The sequence below is a fragment of the Nycticebus coucang genome, chromosome 10 (genome assembly GCF_027406575.1).
Source record: "Nycticebus coucang isolate mNycCou1 chromosome 10, mNycCou1.pri, whole genome shotgun sequence".
In the NCBI taxonomy this organism is placed as follows: Eukaryota; Metazoa; Chordata; class Mammalia; order Primates; family Lorisidae; genus Nycticebus; species Nycticebus coucang.
In genome coordinates, this window is record NC_069789.1 from 34,222,118 (window position 1) to 34,244,495 (window position 22,378).

At 39.8% G+C, this 22,378-nt stretch overlaps 1 pseudogene; it reads right to left on the reverse strand.

Annotated features, from left to right (window-relative positions):
* The window catches only part of LOC128596381 (set1/Ash2 histone methyltransferase complex subunit ASH2-like), a 98,338-nt pseudogene that overhangs the window by 20,573 nt on the left and 55,387 nt on the right, over nucleotides 1-22,378 (reverse strand).

Here is a 22,378-nt window from a genome sequence, read left to right on the forward strand (position 1 = left end):
TACCTAGAGTCTAAATTCTATAGCAAACATGCCAGGAAAAAAAGATTACAAAAACCTAGAGAATATGACAATCAAATCTAATTCATGCCCTCAACCAAACTAAAATTTAAGTTTTAGTGGTTATGTAACTTTAAGTGACCACATGTTCTATTGGTACACCCCATGTGTGTATTTTATTTTCATGAAAAATTACAGTTTGAAGAATCCAATCAAGGAACAAATATTTCCTGAATAACCACCATACACACGACAGTATAAGACAGGAAGGGAGGAGTACTAAAATATATATTGCCAGTTCTTTCCCTCAGGAGGAATCATTAGCAACGTGTTAAAAATCTTAATATGCAGCTAGGCGCCTGTGGCTCAAGCAGCTAAGGTGCCAGCCACATATACCTGAGCTGGCGGGTTCGAATCCAGCCCGGCCCGCCAAACAACAATGATGGCTGCAACCAAAAAATAGCCAGGCGTTGTGGCAGGCGCCTGTAGTCTCAGCTACTTGGGAGGTGGAGGCAGAAGAATCACTTGAGCCCAGGAGTTGGAGGTTGCTATGAGCTGTGATGGCACAGCACTCTACCAGGGCAACAGCTTGAGGCTCTATCTCAAAAAAAAAAAAAATCTTAATATGCATAACTGATATACAGTAATAAAGTTATAATCTCAAATTAGTTCAGATTTTAAATTCCCAAAAATCTTTATACCCAACATTTTCTTTATTTTACTGTTCTAAGTTTATCCATAAAATGCTTATTAAGTGCCTGCTATATTCAACAAAGTTGGAAATTGTTCAGAAACAACCACCCTTTTGGTACACAAGGGTGTAACACCAGCAGTATATCAGGGCATGCACTGACTGAAGAAAAACAGGCATGTATAGACTTGAAGGTGTCTTAAAATGACTTTACAGTCCCTAGGAGATGTTAGATGTCATGAAAGCAATAAAGTCCAGGGCAGTGCCCTTGCACTTGAGAAAGCAGACATTCAACTGGAGAGAAAAGGTACGGTGTGAAAAGTAGTAAGAGTAGTGTGCTACTGAGTGCTGAATAAATATATCCAGTGATTTCTGTTCAGAGAGAGGAGGTCAGCATGATTTCTGAAGTCACAGGCAGCTCCAAAAGATGTAGAACCTAAGAGCACAACCATGATGGATTTGGATATGAAGAGAGAAAGCCAAACGGCACTTTAAATGGGAGTAAACACCGTAAACAACAAGAGAGGTAGGAAAACAAACAAGTCTCAGGGATGAAAAGCAAATCACTCAAATCAGAGAATTGAGTTTTTATACTCTGGAAGAGGTGTAAGTGGTAACTGCATTTAACTCCAACTCCTTCCAATAGCCATTTGGTACCAGCTATCACAATATCACATGCTCCTGTTCCTCTGTTGCTTGTTTTATCTATCTTCTCTGGTTTTAAGAGGCTGTTTTGAAATCAGTGTATTGAAATGTTTTAAGACAAAACTAAAGCAAATAAAGCATATGTGGTAGGCAAATAATGGCCCTCCAATCCTGGGAATCTGTGACCATGTTACCTAACTTGGCAAAAGGGACTTTGTACGTGAAATTAAGGTGATAGATCTTAAAATAGGAGATTTTCTCAGATTACTCCAGTGGGTTCAAGGTAATCACATATGCCTTAAAAATGGAAGAGGTTGGCAGAAGAGTTAGTCAGAGATAGGAGACAGAAGAAGAGGCGGGAACAATTCAAAGTTAGAGACTGACTTCATGACTTAACTCCTCCTCCCCCATTGCTGGCTTTGAAGATAAAGAAAGGAGCCACATGCCAAAGAACACAGGCAGCCTCTAGAGACTAGAAAAACCCGGAGAGACAGTCATCAAGGAAACACAGACCTCAGTCCTACACAAGTGTAAGGAACTGAATTCTGCCAACAAACTGAATGAGCAAAGGATGAGACTATCCTTTAGAGAAGCGGTTCTCAACCTGTGGGTCAGGACCCCTTTTTAACAATGAAAATACATTGCAGCACAAGGAAGGTTGAGAACCACTGCCTCAGAGCCTAGAGAAATGAACATGGCCCTGCCAACACTTTGATTTTAGTATAGTGAGAACCTTGTCTTACTTCTGTCCCCTAGAATGTAAGATAATGACTTTGTATTGGTTTGAGCCATAAGTTTGTGGTGATTTATTACAACAATGGGAGAACATTAACTTACCATTTATAATTTTACAGTTATGTAAATAACAAGAGAGATCTGGCTCAGCACCCATAGCTCACTTGTTACAGCGCCAGCCGAGGCTGGCGGGTTTGAACCCAGCCCAACCCAGCTAAATGACAATGAAACCTGCCACAAAAAATAATAGCCGGGGGCAGGGCCTATGGCTCAGTGAGTAGAGTGCTGGCCCCATATACCAAGGATGGCAGGTCTGAACCCAGCCCAGGAAGACTTCAACAATAGCCAAGTGTTGTGAGCGCTGGTACTCCCAGCTACCTGGGAGGCTGACGCAAGAGAATTGCCTAAGCCCAAGAGCTGGAGATTAAAGGGAGTTGTGATGCCATGACACTCTACTGAGGTTGATAAAGAGAAACTCTGTCTCAAAAAAACAAAACAAAACAAAAACAAATACCAGTCGTTGTGGTGGGCACCTGCAGTCCCAGCTTCTTGGGAGGCTGAGGCAAGAGAATCACTTAAGCCCAAGAGTTGGAGGTTGCTGTGAGCTGTGATGCCATAGCACTCTAACCAGGGCAACAGCTTGAGGCTCTGTCTCAAAAAAACAAAAACAAAAACAAAAAAGAATGAAAAAATAAATAAAATAAAAATATATCAAATAAAGACCAAGTGAAATTTAAAAAATAAAATGTGAATATTCATGAATCCAGAGAACATAAAAGAAATCACTGACTTTGAGCCTATCAGTAAAGTCTTCATAAGCTGCTGCTTTTTTTTTTTTTTTTTGAGGCAGAGTCTCATTATGTCATCCTCAGTAGAGTGATGTGGCATCACAGCTCACAGCATTCTCAAACTCTTGGGCTTAAGTGATTCTCTTGCCTCAGCTTCCTGAGTAGCTGGGACTGCAGTGCCTGCCACAATGCCTGGCTACTTTCGGTTGTAGTTGTCATTGTTGTTTGGCAGGCTTGGGGTGGGTTCTAATCCACCAGCTCCAGTGTATCTGGCTGGTGCCCTAGCCGCTGAGCTATAGGCGCTGAGCACCTAAGTTGCTTCTTAAGGCCAGGCCATCTGTTCTATAATTTCTAAACTGAAAAAAAAAAAAAATCAGCACTTTTTATAATTTAAACTTTTAGTCAACAGCTACACCTAAGTACCTAATTATTTTGTTTAATTATAGAATGATTTGGGTACAGTATACTAAATTTTGATCATTTATGGTATAATTTTTTAGAGTTAAATAAAAGTAAAATTTTAATGCTACCAATTACTTATCAACAGCTGTTTTAATCTAAACATGCCAGGATGTAACTTTCCCCTTTTCCAAAGATAAAGATTAAACTCCTATTTCATAAAATGTCACACAGTTTCAGAAAGAATCTCTTAATAAAACAGCTTTAAAATTTTAGAAATGTAAGTAGCAATTTAATTAGTTCGATAAACTATTACTCACCCAGCTCTTTGCCAATTTGTACACAAGAGAACTTTGACATCATTATGAATCTGTTTTACTGTTTCTAGTGCCTTGAAAAAATCCTTTAAAATTAAGAACGTGACATTGTGCCCATGCTTTCTGGTAAAATTACATTATTTAAAATTGAAAGATCACTACGAAGGGAAAACAATTCTTTTTTTTTTTTTTTTGTAGAGACAGAGTCTCACTGTCCCACCCTCTGGTAGAGTGTCGTGATGTCACACGGCTCACAGCAACCTCTAACTCTTGGGCTTCCGCGATTCTCTTGCCTCAGCCTCCCGAGTAGCTGGGACTATAGGCGCCTGCCACAACGCCCGGCTATTTTTTTGTTGCAGTTTGGCCGGGGCTGGGTTTGAACCCGCCACCCTCGGCATATGGGGCTGGCGCCCTACTCACTGAGCCACAGGCGCCGCCCGGGAAAACAATTCTTTCACCTATTCTAATTAGCCTTCCCATATAGATCTCAAATTTCTCTAAGTTTTAATGGAAGGTCTAAAAGGTATTTGTTCACATTTTATTTTTTTTTATTTAATATAAACTTTATGTGACATCAAGAGCCTTTATAAGGAAATGAAGACCCAAGAAAACTGGTAAACTTGCTATTTTTGTGCTTAGGTTTGATGAACAAGTGTGTTCACATTTTAAAACATGGATTAATTCGATTCCTTCTATGTGTCAAATACAAATAGTGTGCTAGTTGCTAGTAATACAACATTTATAACAACAAAAATCCCTGTTCTCAAGAAGTACGTAGTCTAGTGAAAGGGAAATGAAAACCTAAACCTAAAGATTATGACATAAAGAAATGCATATTCCACATCACATGTCCCTGACATAAGCACAACATTCTTAGGCTGAAGACGATGTTTTATATATCTGTTAAACACTTGTTCTTACCACCTCATTCTGGAGCAGAATGCCAAGTTGGACAAATAAAGCTGCTTATTAAATATATGGTTGACTGATGTCAACACTGATTTTTTTGTTTTGCAATACATGCTTAATCCTAGCACTCTGGGAGGCCAAGGCGGGTGGATTGTCTCAGCTCACAGGTTCAAGACCAGCCTGAGCCAGAGTGAGATCTCATCTCTAAAGAAAGTAGCCAGGTGCAGGCGGGATCAGCTCCCATAGCTCAGTGACTAGGACTCAGGACACATGCATCATGGCTGGTGGGTTTGAACCCTGTGCGAGCCTGCTAAACAAACAAACAAAAAATTGTCTCAAAAAAAAGAAACCACTGCAAGACATGATTGTAAGAGGGACTTTACCTAACAAATGCAATCAGTGTAACCTGGCTTATTGTACCCTCAATGAATCCCCAACAATAAAAAAAAAAGAAACCATATATAACATTTCCATAACTCACATAAAAATGTTTTTACAACATATTAACATAATTAATATCACATAATAAATAAAATGTAATAATGTAAATAAAATTTATTTTCATTTTATAGTGAGTGGATTATATTCTCAAGTATGATAAATCATTATTTATGCATTGAAATAATTGACCTTAATTTGGCTCAGTGCTTGTACTCAGTGGTTAGGACACCGGCCACATACACCCGGACTGATGTGTTAGAACCTGGCTCGGGTCTCCTGAACAACAATGACAGGTACACCAAAAAAATAGCTGGGCATTATGGTGGGTGCCTGTAGTCTCAGCTACTTGGGAGGTTGAGGCAAGAGAATCCCTTAAGACCAAGAGTTTGCATAGCCTATGTTAACCACTGTGATAAAAATGTGTCAAATGGTCTATGAAGCGAGTGTATGATGCCCCATGATCATATCAATGTATACAGTTATGATTTAATAAAAAAAAAAATAAAGAATACACACACACACAAAAAAAAAAGACCAAGAGTTTAAGGTTGCTGTGAGCTGTGATGCCACAGCACTCTACTGAGGGTAACATCGTGAGACTGTCTCAAAAAAGAAAAATAAATAATTGACCTTAATCTAAAAAGTTTATATTTTAACAGTCAGTAAAAAGTAACTCAGTTCCAACTAATCTCCAATGGAGAAAAGGTTATGAAGGAAGGGGACAGTCCTATTGGAATGCCATAGGACTAAGTTTTAATGGAAGGTCTAACAGGTATTTGTTCACATTTTATTTTTTTTATTTAATATAAACTTTATGTGACATCGAGAGCCTTTATAAGGAAATGAAGACCCAAGAAAACTGGTAAACTTGCTATTTTTGTGCTTAGGTTTGATGAACAAGTGTGTTCACATTTTATTTTTTGTTTAAAAAAAGATAAAATTCTGAAGATAATCTCCTAGAACAATAATACAACATTCTAAGAACCAACATGAGTGGAGCTCTGATTCTGAACCACAATAAATATGTGGTCCAAATAGAGACCAAGATACAGCAGGAGTAGTTAAGCCTTTTATCTGGACATAGTATATGAAAAGCAAAAATATCAACCTGATTAAAAAATATTTAGCACAGAGCCAGGCATACAGTACCTTCTCAATAAATGCTAAGAGTTTATATACCCCCTTTACTTCCTTAAAAATGCCTACCAATTTTTCATTGATGGCTAAACATCTATGTACAGTATCTCCACATAAATTTCTTCAAGTCCGCAAACTATTTTTAATTAAAAAGATTGAAAGTGCCTTGAGAGCTTCCAACATTTCCTACATGATTGGTAAGAGAAGAAAGTCATTGGGAATGACTTTTATTTTATTTATTTATTTGAGACAGACTCTCAAACTGTCACCCTGGATAGGGTGCTGTGGCATCACAGCTCACAGCAACCTCAAACACTTGGTTTTAAGCTATTCTCTTGCCTCAGCCTCCCAAGTAATTGGGACTACAGGTGCCCACTACAACACCTGGCTATTTTCTGGTTCAAGTTGTCATTGTTGCTTAGCTGGCCCAGGCCAGGTTCAAACCTGCCACCCTAGGTGTATGTGGCTGGCACCCTGCCAACTGAGCTACAGGTGCCGCTAGGACTGACTTTTAAATGTTTCCTAATCTCAAGCTAAAATATAATGAGGTCATTTTGAAATAATTTATTTCTATTCATAATCCAAAAAATGTTGGCTAACTTTCAAATTACTGAACGTTAAACTTATCTCCAGAAAACAGTAAAGGTATACTTACTTGTGCATAACAGCAGATATACATACATATATATATATATACATTTATATATGTATATGTATATATACATATATGTATGGATATATGCAATAGTCATTCATTGCAGAACTACTTGGAGTTGCAAAGATTGCAAGTAGTATAAATGCCTATTGAATAATATACACTCTGGTATACGGGGCCAGTGCCTTACTCCTTTGAGCTACAGGTGCCGCCCAATATATCCATTTTTTTAACAAGAGAAAATTTTTATGTAGTTACATACTATGAGCTTTGAGATACAGTAAGTGAAACAGCAAGGTAAATTTATAATAGCAACTGTTACAAAATAAAAAAGAATATAGACATGTATATTTACTTGTATATACATAAAGTATCTACACAAGAATAAGCACCACTGGCAGTCTCTAGGCAAGGAACTGAGTAACTGGAGACAACTCACAGAAGGAGGCCTCTCTGAGGGGACTTTTGAACTGACAACAGCCAGTCATGGGGGCCAAGCCTTCCCCAAACAGAGGAAACATTGAGTGCAATTGACCCTAAAGCAGTAGAAAGGCCAGTGTGACTGGAGGTATGGGAAACTATTAAGGTGTTAAGCAGCAATATGCACTATATGTTTAAAAGTTTATTCCAGCTTTTTAAAGAGAACAAATGGTTGAGGGGTACAAGAAAGAAATCAGGTAGGATAAAATCAAAATCCAAGCAAGATGTGATAGTGACTTAGAACAAGATGGCAGTAATGCAGATGAAAAAGGTATTCCAGGCTTGGTGCCCACAGCACAGTGGTTAATGGCACTGGCCACATGCACCAAGCCTGGTGGGTTCCAACCCAGTCCCAGCCAATTAAACAACAATTATGACTGCAAAAAAAAAAAAAAAAAAAAAAGGAAGGCATTGTGGTAGGCACCTGTGATCCCAGCTACTTGGGAGGCAGAGGCAAGAGAATCCCATAAGCCCAAGAGTTTGAGGTTGCTGTGAGCTGTGACAACATAGCACTGTATCCAGGGTGACAGCTTGAGAATCTGTCTGTCTGCCATAATCAAGACATTGATACTGGCACAAGAAATAACCAGATACTGGAATAACCAAGAGCTCAGGCATATATCTCTACTTATATAGTCATTTGATTATCACTAAAAGTATTCAACGAATTCCAGTGGAAAAAGTAGAGAATTTAATAAATGGTGCTAGAATAATTGGATAACCATACTGAAAATAATTAACCTTCACCTCCATACCATAAACAAAAATTCAAAATAGAATGGAGACCTAAACATAAAAACTAAAATCATGGTTTCAAAGGAAATCATAGGAGAGTATCTTCATGACTTTAAGCATAGCTAAAGGGTTTTAATTTGCAGAAAAAAATAACTACAAAAGAAAAATATAAACAAATTAGACTTCCCAAGAATTAATACTTCGGTTCATTGGAAGACAACATTAAGAAGTGAACAGCCCATTTGCCGTGTTTTCAGGGTAGGTCTGGCTTGGTCTTCCCTAGAAGGAAATAGCCATGAAGCCCAGGCTGGTGTGGCAGGGCAGGAGGTAAACGGAGAAATTCTGTGTGAGGTAGGAAGTCACAGCCCAAACTTGCTGTCTGGGGTGAAAGTTGTGCTGGTCATAGCCTACTGCAAACTGTTGTTTGAAAATCATGTGCTTTGTGATGAAATCTTGAAAGGGATCTCATGTGCCCGTGGGATACAATGTCCCCAAGGACTCAAAAGAGATTGATATTTGACTATCCAGGGTTCAGGGCATCAAAGACAAGCCCCAACTTCTTGCAGATGATGATGCCAGAATGCTACAGCTGGAAACTCAGGGAAATCAAAATTGCTACAACTATCTATAAAGGATGAAAGATCTGGACACCCATCACACCATTTTCTGTTGAAGGCAGCATCCCCATACCTTAATGGACAAGATTTTCCATCTGGTTGTGTGATTCACACCTGTAATCCTAGCATTCTGAAAGGCTGAGGCAGGTCGATCGCTTGATCTTAGGAGTTCAGCCTGAGCAAGTGACCCCATCTCTACTAAAAATAGGACAGTTAGGTGAATGTTGTGGCTGGTGCCTATACTACCAAGTACTTGTGAGGCTGAGGCCAGAGAATCTCTTGAACCCAAGAGTTTGAGGTTGCTGGGGGCTATGATGAGGCCACAACACTCTACCCAGGGCAGCAGAATGAGACTATTTCACTCACTCACACACACACACACACACACATACACACAAAAGGAATTTCCACTTCTACCTTCTAGGTCTGTGAAACATTAGTAGTTCTTTCAAGGGTGTGCTCAAGGCCCTCATAATACTGTGCTGAATGGATGTGAGACAGCCCACCATGGGACAGGCAGGAGTCTTTGGTTAGAATGAGCACCTGCACTGTTCAGGAGGCTTGGAGGGAGCTGGCCACTGTGGTCAAAGCATGATTATGGAGTTCTCGGTGACACCTGTCAGTAGCCAAAGACCTAAGTCCATTCCCTGAAGCATGCCTTCCATTCCAGCCAGAAGAGTAAGTGTGCTGAGCAATTCCTCAATTTGCAGATCTGTAAGGACAACTCCTACACGTTGGAGAGTACTCAGAGAAGGAGGTGAAGGATGCTCCCTAAGACGGAGCCAGGTGGTTGCAACACGCAAAACAGGCTGCTTATGGGTAGCACCAGGACTTTTGGTTCAGCAGACCAAGACAGTACCAGCCAAAGCTCCTGCTGGTTAGTTTGTTCCCCAATCTTTTCTTTCTTTCTTTCTAACCTCCAGCTCTTGGGCTTAGGCGGTTCTCTTGCCTTAGCCTCCCCAGGAGCTGGAACTATAGGCACCCACCAAAATGCCCAGCTATTTTTTGATGTAGTATGGCTGGATTGGGTTCAAACCTGCCACCCTCGGAATATGGGGCTGGTGTCATACTCACTGAGCCACAGGCGCCATACTCCCAATCATTTCTTATGGGAATTTTTATTTGTTTTAGAGACAGAGTCTCACTCTGTCACCCTAGGTAGAGTGGGGTGGTATTATAGTTATGGCAACCTCAAACTCTTGGGTTTGAGCAATCATCTTGCCTCAGCTGAGTAGCTGGAACCACAAGGTTCATTAGGGTATTTTTTGTTTGTTTGTTTTCTATTTTTTTTTTGGTAGAGATGGGGTCTTGCTCTTGCTCAGGCTGGTCTCCAACTCCTGAGTTCAAGCAATAATCCACCTCAGCTTCTCAGAATGCAAGTGATACAGGATTCCCCCATTCATGGCTGGTCAGGTGACCCCAGGTTTCCTAGGCCTAGGCAACTTCATGATGGGAACGCCCTGAGATTTTGCCCCTAGCTGGAGGGACTGCATTCAGTCATTTGTCAATAACACTCATTAAAAAGTGTTTCTGTCTACCAAGTCCTAGATAAATGCTATCCTCAAGACCTTACACCTCTAGACAATGGACCCAAGTGGAGATTCCCCACTTGGGTCTTTCCTTCTGCCAGAAGCTCTGGTTCTTTTCAGTCCTCCTTTCCAAAAGCTCTGATGATTTTTCACTCTTTTCTATCTAATAAAATCCTATCTTACCACTGATCTGTTGTCTGCAGGTTCATTCTTTGAATCCCCAACACCAAGGACCTACTGAAGAAAGAAATTCCAGTAACACTAGGATTACAGATGTGAGTCAAGGTGCCTAGCTTCTTATGGGCATTTTTAAACACAGTTGAGACTTTATTTCTCCCAGCATCACTTTTTTCTGGATTTGAATTAAGATGCATATATTTATATATATATTTTAAATAGAGTCTCATTTTGTTGCCCTTGGTAGAGTGCTACAGCATCACAGCTCACAGCAACCTCCAACTCTTGGACTTAAGCAATTCTCTTGCCTCAGCCTCCCAAGTAGCTGGGACTACAGGTGCCCACCACAATGTCCAACTATTTTTTGGTTGTACTTGTCATTGTCGTTTGGCAGGCCCAGGATGGAATGAACCCAACAGCTCTGGTGTATGTGGCTGGTGCCTTAGCAGGTGAGCTACAAGCACCAAGCCATCTTTTTTTATTTATTTATTTTTTTTGAAACAGAGTCTTGTTTTGTTGCCCTCTGTAGAGTGCTGTGACATCACAGCTCACAGCAACCTCAAACTCTTGGGCTCGAGTGATTCTCTTGCCTCAGCCTCCCAAGTAGCTGGGACTACAGGCGTCTGCTACAATGTCCACCTATTTTTAGAGGCAGGATCTCCCTCTGACTTAAGCTGGTCCAGAACCTATGAGCTCAGGCAATCTAACCCCCTTGGTCTCTCAGATTCTGAGGATTACAGATGTAAGCAACCATGCCCAGCTAAGATGCTAATCTTAATGTTTCTGTCAAAGGCTCCTTTAAAAATCTTGGTTTTCACCATAGCTCATTATCCATATTCCAGGCTATTTAATCCCACAGGGAAGAGCTGGAGTATGGTATCTTTTTACTTACTCATATGTACATATATCTAAATGGGAACTTTTTGGGTTTAGGACATCTCAGAGTTGATAGGTGGAAAAAGCAGGCAGGAACCAGTGGGGATGTTGGGTGAGGAAGCAGATAGTATAGGGAACAACTTTCCCTAGGGCTCCACTTAAACTAGGGTGTGTTGAAACATTAACACAACTTTTCTGGCAAGCAATTATCTACTGGACTATTTTCATTCCATACTCTGTCATGAATAAACTGAATAAAAGGGAATGTTCTGATAGTTCCAGTCCAGCTGCTAAAAGGAAAGGCAGTGAGGTGTGAGGTGGGGAAGGAGACTGAGGTGCCTGCTCGGCGCCATATTGGTCCCCGCTAGCCTCATGCCCTGCCCCATCTCCATGAGCTCTTGCCACTTGAGATGTGGGAGTGAAGTGTGTGTGCCTGCGACCAGCTCCCAGTGCAGCTGATTGGTGGAGGAGACAGTTTGACCAGGAAGGGGTGGGACTACATGGGGCTGTGTACAGGAAGGAAAGGAAATTGTAGAAGATTGCTGACTGAAGCCAGCTTACCACAGAGGCTCCCATCCAGAAGGAAAGTTAAAGGACAGAAATTTAGCTAGTAACCCAGTGGATTAGAGCTGCACCAAGAGAGAAGGTTGAAGAACGCACATCAATCCTGCTGAGGTGAACTGCGATCCCAAGGATACAAACAAAAGGTACAAAATCCATCACCAAGCAGACAGGAGTCCCCTCCCCCATGAGAACAGCTCATAGTACCCCATAAACAAACGAGAAGAGTTCAAAAGTCCTCCCATTATATCTCATGGGAGAGACCCTCTAAAAACTGGATCTACTTCCCCAACTAGGGTGCCATGGTGCTCTCCTGCCAGGCCTAAAACTGTAAAAAACTGTATATATTCTCTACCTGCAATTCTGAACTCCCAGCACTCCCCTCCACTCTCACTCTTAGGTATGGAAGCATGTCCCCTGGAGTCCAGATTCTTGGGTATTATCTCAAGTGGTGTGGACAGGACACGGACTGCTGCTGGCCAGTGCTGATTCTGCAGCAGGAGGCTAGAACTGATAGCTAACTGTGCTGCGAATACAAACTACTGGGCAGCAGCAAAGACAGGGCCTGAGACGCAGGTTCTGTGAACACAAAACAGCTTCTCTTCTGTAGGAGAATTTAGCCAGGACAGAAACAAATTCTGTAAAGTTGTTCTGTTCTGTCAGTAACATCAATCAGGGGCAGGGCTGGAACTGAGTGAACAGCCCCAGCCTCCATCTAGCACCTGAGATTGTCAGGCCTCACCTCCCACTGCCAGATAGTGGCAGAGAGCAGCGGCCTGCCTGAGGAGACATAGATCTCCCTGTGATTAAGGCAGGTGCAAACCCCTGGACTATCTGCTCATTGGAGGCAACTGGATCACATCCGTGTGGAGTTATCAGTGAGTGGATGTGACAGAAGTGCAAGGAAGGGAAGGAGGCATAAACCTCAGACTAATGTATTTGCTGGGTGGGTCCTCCTGACCTCATGGAGCACCAGAGCAAGTCATATTTGAGTTGAGTTGTCAGAAGACCCCTGCAATCCAGTTGCAGAGACCTGAGATAGGTGCTGACTGAGACAATTGATTTGGACCTCTTGAACTGGGTCAATTGCCTGAGGACTATCCAAGTGGTACCCTGGGTGCGTGGTTGTAGGAAAGTTTGATTTTCCTTTTCCAATTATTGCCTGTGGGGGGTGGGGTGACTTAATTGCTGGTATTTCTCCACAGCTGAGACTTCAACCCAGAGTAACTGATTCACTAGGGTCAGACAGAAACCAGCTAAAAACATGACAGAGCCACTTAGCCCCACCACACCAAGCAGGTCCCCAGCTTCTCAGGCTGTAGCACTGTATGGGTCCTTGGCAAAGCTCCAGGGGAAAAGGTACAGACACCAGTCCCAGCTTTTGGGAAAAGGGCTCGTTAATCACTACTCCTGGAGCCCCAAACCCAACTTTTCTTTATCCACTCATCTAGTCAAACGGTGTAAAATAATCATGAGGCGGGATCAGTGGAAAAATCTCTGGTAACATGAATAACTAGAGTAGATAAACTCCCCAAATAAAGATATGACAGACATAACTGAAGATCCCATTCATAAACTGATAACCAAGATGTCAGAAATCAAATTCAGAATTTGGATTGCAAACAAGATTAATACAATGGAGGAAAAGTTAGAATTAGAAATTCGAGGAGCAATTCAAAAATTGTTTGAAGAACTCAACGAATTTAAAGACATAACCACCACAGATTTTGACACATTGAAGCAAGAACTTGCAGCCCTCAATGAACTGAAAAATACTGTAGAATCCCTCAGTAACAGAGTGGAACAGGTAGAAGAAAGGATTTCTGACATTGAATACAAAGCTTTTGAATGCTCCCAAACGCTCAAAGAGGAAGAGAAATGGAGAGCAAAAATGGATCATTCTCTCAGAGAGCTCTGGGATAATTTGAAGAAGGCTAACATCTGCCTCATTGGAATACCTGAAAACGATGAAGTGGCTTTGCAAGGCACAGAGTCTCTTCTCCATGAAATTATGAAAGAGAATTTTCCAGACATGCCAAGAGATTCTGAAATTCAGATAGCAGACAATTTCAGAACACCACCACAACTCAACCCAAATAAGGCATCCCCAGGCACATCATAATTAACTTCACTAAAGTTAATATGAAGGAGAAAAGTCTGAAAGCACCCAGACATAAGAAAACCATAACCTATAAAGGGAAGAATATTAGAATGACTGCAGATCTCTCTGCTGAAACCTTTCAAGCCAGAAGAGGGTGGTCATCGACTTTTAATCTCCTAAAACAAAATAACTTTCAACCCTGGATCCTGTATCCAGTGAAACTGAGTTTCGTTTATGATGGAGAAACTAAATACTTTAAAGACATTCACATGTTGAAGAAATTTGCCACAACTAAACTAGCTCTTCAGGATATTCTCAGACCTATCCTCCATAATGACCAGCACAATCCTCTACCACAAAAGTAAACTCACTCAGAAATTTTGGATCAAACTCCAACTTCCACAGTGACAAAGATGTCCACTGGACTTTCGAAAAACTTGATACCCAAAATTTTACCAGGCTTATCAATATTCTCCATTAATGTGAATGGTTTAAACTGTCCTCTAAAGAGGCACAGGTTGGCTGACTGGATACAAAAACTCAGGCCAGATATTTGCTGCATACAAGAATCTCATCTTACCTTAAAAGATAAATATAGACTCAGGATGAAAGGATGGTCATCAATCTTTCAGGCAAATGGAAATCAGAAAAAAGCAGGTGTTGCAATTCTATTTGCAGACACAATAGGTTTTAAACCAACAAACATAAGGAAGGTTAAGAATGGTTATCTCATATTTGTTAAGGGTAATACTCAATATGATGAGATTTCAATTATTAATATCTATGCACCCAACCAAAATGCGACTCAATTTATAAGAGAAGCTCCAACAGACATGAGCAACTTGATTTCCTCCACCTCCATAATAGAGATATTAACACTCCCTTGGCAGAGTTGGATAGATCCTGCAATAAGAAGATGAGCAAAGAAATTTTAGATTCAAACCTAACCTTCCAACATTTGTATTTAACAGACATCTACAGAACATTTCATTCCATCAAAATTGAATACACATTCTTCTCATTAGCCCATGTAACATACTCCAAAATTGATCACATCTTAGGTCACAAGTCTAACTTCAGTAAATATAAAAGAATAGAAATTATTCCAGGCATCCTCTTGGACCACCATGGAATAAAAGTTGAACTCAGTAACAACAGAAATTTACATACTCATACAAAAACATGGAAGTTAAATAACCTTATGCTAAATAACAGCTGGGTCATAGATGAGATTAAGAAGAAAATTGCCAAATTTTTGGAAAAAAACAACAATGAAGACACAAATTATCAGAACCTCTGGGATACTGCAAAGGCAGGCCCAAGAGAGAAATTTATAGCACTGCAAGCCTTCCTCAAGAGAACATAAAGAGAGGAAGTTAACAACCTAATGGGAAATGTCAAGCAACTGGAAAAGGAAGAACATTCTAACCCCAAACCCAGTAGAAGAAAAGAAATAAACAAAATTAGAGCAGAATTAAATGAAATTGAAAACAAAAGGATTATACAACAGAACAATAAATCAAAAGTTGGGTTTTTTAAAAGGTCAATAAAATATATAAACCTTTGGCTAACCTAACCAGGAAAAAAAGAATAAAATGTCTAATCTCATCAATCGGAAATGACAAAGACGAAATAACAACAGACTCCTCAGGAATTCAAAAAATCCTTAATGAATATTATAAGAAACTTTATTCTTAGAAATATGAAAATCTGAAGGAAATTGACCAATACTTGGAAGCACGTCACCTTCCAAGACTTAGCAAGAATCAAGTGGAAATGTTGAACAGGCCTATATCAAGTTCTGAAAAAGCATCAACCATATAAAATGTCCCTAAAAATAAAAGCCTGAAACCAGATGGCTTCATGTCAGAATTCAACCAAACCTTTAAAGAGGAACTAGTACCTATATTACTCAACCTATTCCAAAATGTAGAAAAAGAAGGAAGACTACCCAACACGTTCTATGAAGCAAACATCACCCTGATCACCAAACCAGGAAAACACATAACGAGAAAAGAAAATTATAGACCAATATCACTAATGCATATAAATGCAAAAATATTTAACAAGATCCTAACAAACAGAATCCAGCAACACATCAAACAAATTATACACCATGACAAAGTGGGCTTTATCCCAGGCTCTCAAGGGTGGTTCAATATATGTAAATCTATAGATATAATTCAGCACATAAACAAATTAAAAAAGAATGACCATATGATTCTCTCAATTGATGCAGAAAAAGCTTTTGATAATATCCAGCATCCCTTCGTGATCAGAACACTTAAGAAAATTGGTATAGAAGGGACATTTCTTAAACCAATAGAGGCCATCTACATTTCTACTAGCCTATATCACAAAATCTCAAGACCAGAGATGTTGGCGTGGATGCGGAGAAAAGGGAACACTTCTGCACTGCTGGTGGGAATGCAAATTAATACATTCCTTTTGGAAAGAGATATGGAGAACACTCAGAGATCTAAAAATAGATCTGCCATTCAATCCTGTAATTCCTCTGCTGGGCATATACCCAGAAGACCAAAAATCACAACATAACAAAGATATTTGTACCAGAATGTTTATTGCAGCCCAATTCATAATAGCTAAGTCATGGAAAAAGCCCAAGTGCCCATCGATCCACGAATGGATTAATAAATTGTGGTATATGTATACCATGGAATATTATGCAGCCTTAAAGAAAGATGGAGACTTTACCTCTTTCATGTTTACATGGATGGAGCTGGAACATATTCTTCTTAGTAAAGTATCCCAAGAATGGAAGAAAAAGTACCCAATGTACACAGCCCTACTATGAAACTAATTTGGGACTCTCACATGAAAGCTATAACCCAGCTACAACTTAACAATAGGGGGAAGTGGGAAGGGGAGGGTGGGTGGAGGGAGGGGGATCGGTGGGATCACACCTGTGGTGCATCTTACAGGGGTATTTGCGAAACTTGGTAAATGTAGAATGTAAATGTTTTGGCACAGTAACTGAGATAACGCCAGAAAGGCTATGTTAACCACTGTGATAAAAATGTGTCAAATGGTCTATGAAGCGAGTGTATGATGCCCCATGATCATATCAATGTATACAGTTATGATTTAATAAAAAAAAAAACCTCCACTGTCATACTTTAAAGCCAATATCATATTGAATAGAGTTAAATTGAAATCATTTTTTCTCAGATAAAATACCAGGCAAGGTTGCCCATTGTCTCCACTGCTTTTTAACATTGTAATGGAAGTTTTAGCCATCGCATTAGGGAAGAAAAGGTGATCAAGTGTGTCCATATAGGGTCAGAAGAGATCAAACTTTCACTCTTCACAGATGATAGGATTGTATATCTGGAAAACACCAGGGATTCTACTACAAACTTTTAGAAATGATCAAAGAATACAGCAGCAGCTCAGGTTAAAAAATCAACATTTATAAATCTATAGTCTTTATATATACCAACAATAGTCAAGCTGAAAAAACAGTCAAGGACTCTATTCTGTTCACAGTAGTGCCAAAGGAGATGAAATATTTGGGAGTTTATCTAACAAAGGACGTGAAAGATCTCTATAAAGAGAATTATGAAACTCTAAGAAGAGAAATAGCTGAAAATGTTAACAAATGGAACAAAATACCAGGTTCATGGCTAGGAAGAATCAACATGTTAAAATGCCCATACGACCCAAAGCAATATACAATTTTAATGCAATCCCTATTAAAGCTCCACTGTCATACTTTAAAGATCTTGAAAAAATAATACTTCATTTTATATGGAATCAGAAAAAACCTTGAATAGCCAAGACATTATTCAGAAATAAAAACGAAGCAGGAGAAATCATGCTACCAGACCTCAGACTATACTATAAATTGATAGTGATTGAAACAGCATGGTACTGGCACCAAAACAGAGAGGTAGATGTAGGGAACAGAATAGATTACCAAGAGATGAACCCAGCTACTTACCGTTATTTGATCTTTGACAAGCCAATTAAAATCATTCAGTGGGGAAAAGATTCCCTATTTAACAAATGGTGCTGGGTGAACTGGCTGGCAACCTGTAGAAGACTGAAACTGGACCCACACATTTCACCATTAACTAAGATAGAATCTCAATGGATAAAAGATTTAAACTTAAGACATAAAACTATACAAATACTAGAAGAGAGTGCAGGGGGAACTCTTGAAGAAATCCGTCTGGGTGAATATTTTATGAGAAGGATCCCCCAGGCAACTGAAGCAGCTTCAATAATACACTACTTGGATCTGATCAAACTAAAAAGCTACTGCACAGCCAAGAGCACAGTAAGTAAAGCAAGCAGAGATCCCTCAGAATGGGAGAAGATATTTGCAGGTTATGTCTCCTACAAAGATTTAATAACTAGAATCCACAGAGAATTCAAACATATTAGCAAGAAAAGAACAAGTGATCCCATCTCAGGGTGGGCAAGAGACTTGAAGAAAATCTTCTCTGAGGAAGACAGGCACACGTCCTACAGACACATGAAAAAATGCTCATCATCCTTAATCATCAGAGACATGCAAATCCTACTTTGAGATATCATCTAACTCTAGTAAGATTAGCCCATATCACAAAATCCGAAGACCAGAGATGTTGGCACAGATGTGGAGAAAAGGGAACACTTCTACACTTCTGGTGGAAATGCAAATTAATGCATTCGTTTTGGAAAGATGTTTGAAGAACACTTAGAGATCTAAAAATAGACCTTCTGTTCATTCCTATAAATCCTCTACTAGGTATATATCCAGAAGACCAAAAATCAAATTATAGCAAAGATATTTGTACCAGAATGTTTATTGCAGCCCAATTCATAATGCTAAGTCATGGAAAAAGCCCAAGTGCCCATTGATCCACGAATGGATTAATAAATTGTGGTATATGTACACCATGGAATATTATGCAGCCTTAAAGAAATATGGAGACTTTACCTCTTTTATGTTTATATGTTTAGCTGGAACATATTCTTCTTAGTAAAGGATCTCAAGAATGGAAGAAAAAGTATCCAATGTACTCAGCCCTACTATGAAACTAATTTATAGCTTTCATATGAAAGCTATAACCCAGTTATAACCTAAGAATATGGGGAAGGGGGAGAGGAGGGGAAGGGGAAGGGAGAGGATGGGCAGAGAGAGGGTGATTGGTGGGATTACACCCACGATGCATCTTACAAGGGTACATGTGAAACTTACTAAGTGTAGGATATAAATGTCTTAACACAATAACTAAGAAAATTCTAGGAAGGCTATATTAACCAGTGTGATGAAAATATGTCAAATGGTATGTAAAACCAATGTATGGTGCCCTATGATTGCATTAATGTACACAGCTATGATTTACTACTACTTATAATAATAAAAGGGAATGTTCTGATATTTTGCGTGGTCTATGTTAGGCTATGACACATTAGGAAGGAATGATGTCCCCTAACAAGCCAATACACTGATCTGACATTACAAATTAGTTATTTAATAAAGTGAACTATTAAAACATTTTTGAAAAACTAGATAAATCTCAGTGGATATATCCTCAGATTAGGAATATGTTCAAAACACCATATATGACAAAAGATTGTCATCTAGAATACATACAGAACTCTCATACCTCAGCAGCAAATAACCCAATTAAAAGAGAGATAAGGCAGTGCCCGTAGCTCAGTAGGCAGAGCGCTGGCAACATATACTAAGGCTGGTGAGTTTGAATCCAGCCTGGGCCAGTTAAAACAATGACAACTGCAACAAAGAAAAAGATAGCCGGGTGTTGCGGCGGGTGCCTGTAGTCCCAGCTACTCGGGAGGCTGAGGAAAGAAAATTGTTTGAGCCCAAGAGTTTGAGGTGGCTATGAGCTATGATGCCACAGCACTCTACCCAGTGCAACAGCTTGAGACTCTGTCTCAGAAAAAAAAAAAAAAAAGGCAAAACAGGCTCGTCACCATAGCACAGTGGTTATGACATCAGCCACATGTGGTATCAAACCTGCCCAGAGCCAGCTAAACAACAATGATAACTGCAATAAGAAAATAGCCACTGGGCGGTGCCTGTGGCTCAAGGAGTAGGGCGCCAGTCCCATATGCCGGAGGTGGTGGGTTCAAACCTAGCCCTGGCCAAAAAAAAAAAGAGAAAATAGCCACGTGTTGTTGTGGGTACCTGTAGTCACAGCTACTTGGGAGGCTGAGGCAAGAGAATCACTTAAGCCCAAGAGTTGGAAGTTGCTGTGAGCTGTGACAGTGCAGCAATCTACTGAGGGTGACATTGTAAGATCCTGTCTCAAAAAAAAAAAAAAAAATATATATATATATATAAAGAAAAGATAGGCAAAATATTTGAAGATAAATTTCCCAAAAGATGGATAAATGGCCAATAACCCATGAAAAAAATGCTCAATATCATTAGTCAAAGAAATGCTTATTTAACCTACAATGAGAAACTACATATGCGTCCATCAAAAAGGCTAAAACTCTTACACATTTTTGGTGAAATGCAGTCTGATAATTTCTTATAAAACTAAATTTTTAACTACCTTATGACCCAATAATTCCATGTCTATATTCTGACCCCAAGTAAATAAAAACATATGTTGACAAAAGGACTTATATAGGTTTTTCATAATAGCATCTTATTCACAATAGCCCCACACCTGAAACAGCTCATGAAGCCAGTAAGAGGAAAATGGGTAAGCACACTGTGGTACATTCATATAAAGGATAGCACTGTGTGGCAAAAAAGATGCTATAGACATATGGCAGCAACACAGACGAATCTCAAAAGCATTATGCCTAACAAAAAAAAGCCAGAGACAAAAGTCTACACACTTCATGATTCCATTTTTATAAATTCAAAAGTAGGTAAAAGCAGGCCAGGCACAGTGGATCATGCCTTTAATCTCAGCACTGAGGTGGGTGGATTGCCTGACCTCAAGGTTCAAGACCAGCCTGAGCCAGAAAGAGACCCCTGTCTCTAATAATAGGCAGGAGTTGTAGCGGGTGCTTGTTGTCCTAGCTACTCAGGAGGCTGAGGCAAGATAAGCTCTTAAGCCTAGGAGTTTGAGGTTGCTATGAGCTGTGATGACATGGCACTCTACCAAGGGTGACAAAGTGAGATTCTGTCTCAAAAAGAAAAGCAAATAAACAAACAAAGAAACTAGGAAAAAAATAATATATGGTGGGAGGAAAAGTTAAAAGAGTGATTTACCTCTATGGGATTGGGGGTGGGGACTGGGCGGGGGCATCTTGAGGTAATGGTATGATGGTAGGAGTCTACAACAGTGCAAGTCAAACACAAAATCCAGTAAATACATACTATATAAATTTTATAGCAAAGAAAAAAATTAGTCAAGTTTGAAATTAAGCTAATTTTCTCTGCACATTAAAACAAAAGTGAAGAATGAATGGAAGAAACGTTCAAATAGTAGAATCTGGTGATGAGTATTCAGCTCTTAAATTCTTTCAACCTTGGTGTTCCATCTGGAAATTGTTGTAATAAAATATCAGGAAGACAGACAAGTGACCTGGGGTCAGCATCACAAGAGAACACACAGACCACAGCTCCAGGCACTGGATGCCCTGTGTTGTGGCAGGGAGAACAACCTACCTTATAAGTATCAGACAATGTGACTTGGCTGTCACTGTGTCTTCAGGAAGGTTAATATAAAATTCCAGGATGTCTCCCTGATAATAGCCAGAAGAGTACTGTTTCCCAGTGGACTGGTGGAACTTGGTTCCCTTTTTGCTCCACCTGGAATAGCTAAATTTATCATAACCTAAGGAAGCTTGAAGATTACCTGTCCCAATAAAAAGATATATAGGAAGTCAGGAATACAAGGCAATTCTGGTTTGCTGATGGAAAAAAGATTCTACTTCTTTTTTATTTATTGTCCATTTTGTAAAGTTGCAAAGAATTGCAAGCAAAAATTGCAAAAATATTTCAAGAACTGCAAACAAATTAAACCCGTGGGAACTGAACTTTATGCCTGCAGTCTAATAAACCAAATAATTTTCAAGACTTAGCTAGATGGCTGATACCACTACACCTGATATGATGCTAATAGCTCAGCTTACCTAAGGGATGGGACTAACCAGTCTGGCACCAATGTCTAGAGGCATCTCATCCATGGTGATTTCCAAGTACCAGGCATCTTTCCATACCCCATGATAGGCCTGCAACATAGAGTAACCATTCTCCCCAACTATAGTCAGCCCATGGTCAGAGATCTTTAATTGGGGAGCTGCAGTGACGGAAATTAAAACAGGCTTGCAATTATTGAGATTATTAGAGACAACTGCCTAAAAACATGGGGACTTATACTCCAGTAAAACAAAACAAACAACTACTGAGCTTGTAGTCCTAGCTATTCAGGAGGCTGACACAGAAGATTGAGCACTCCAGACTGGGTGACAGAAGCTCTGTCTCTGAAATAAATAAACAACAAATATTGACATATTAGTTTATTAGTTTAAAAATCTCAACACAGGTTGAGTGCCTATAGCTCAGTGCTTAGAGAGCCAGCCACATGCTCCAGGGCTGGTGGGTTTGAACCCAGCCCAGGCCTGCTAAACAACAACAAAAAATAACCAGG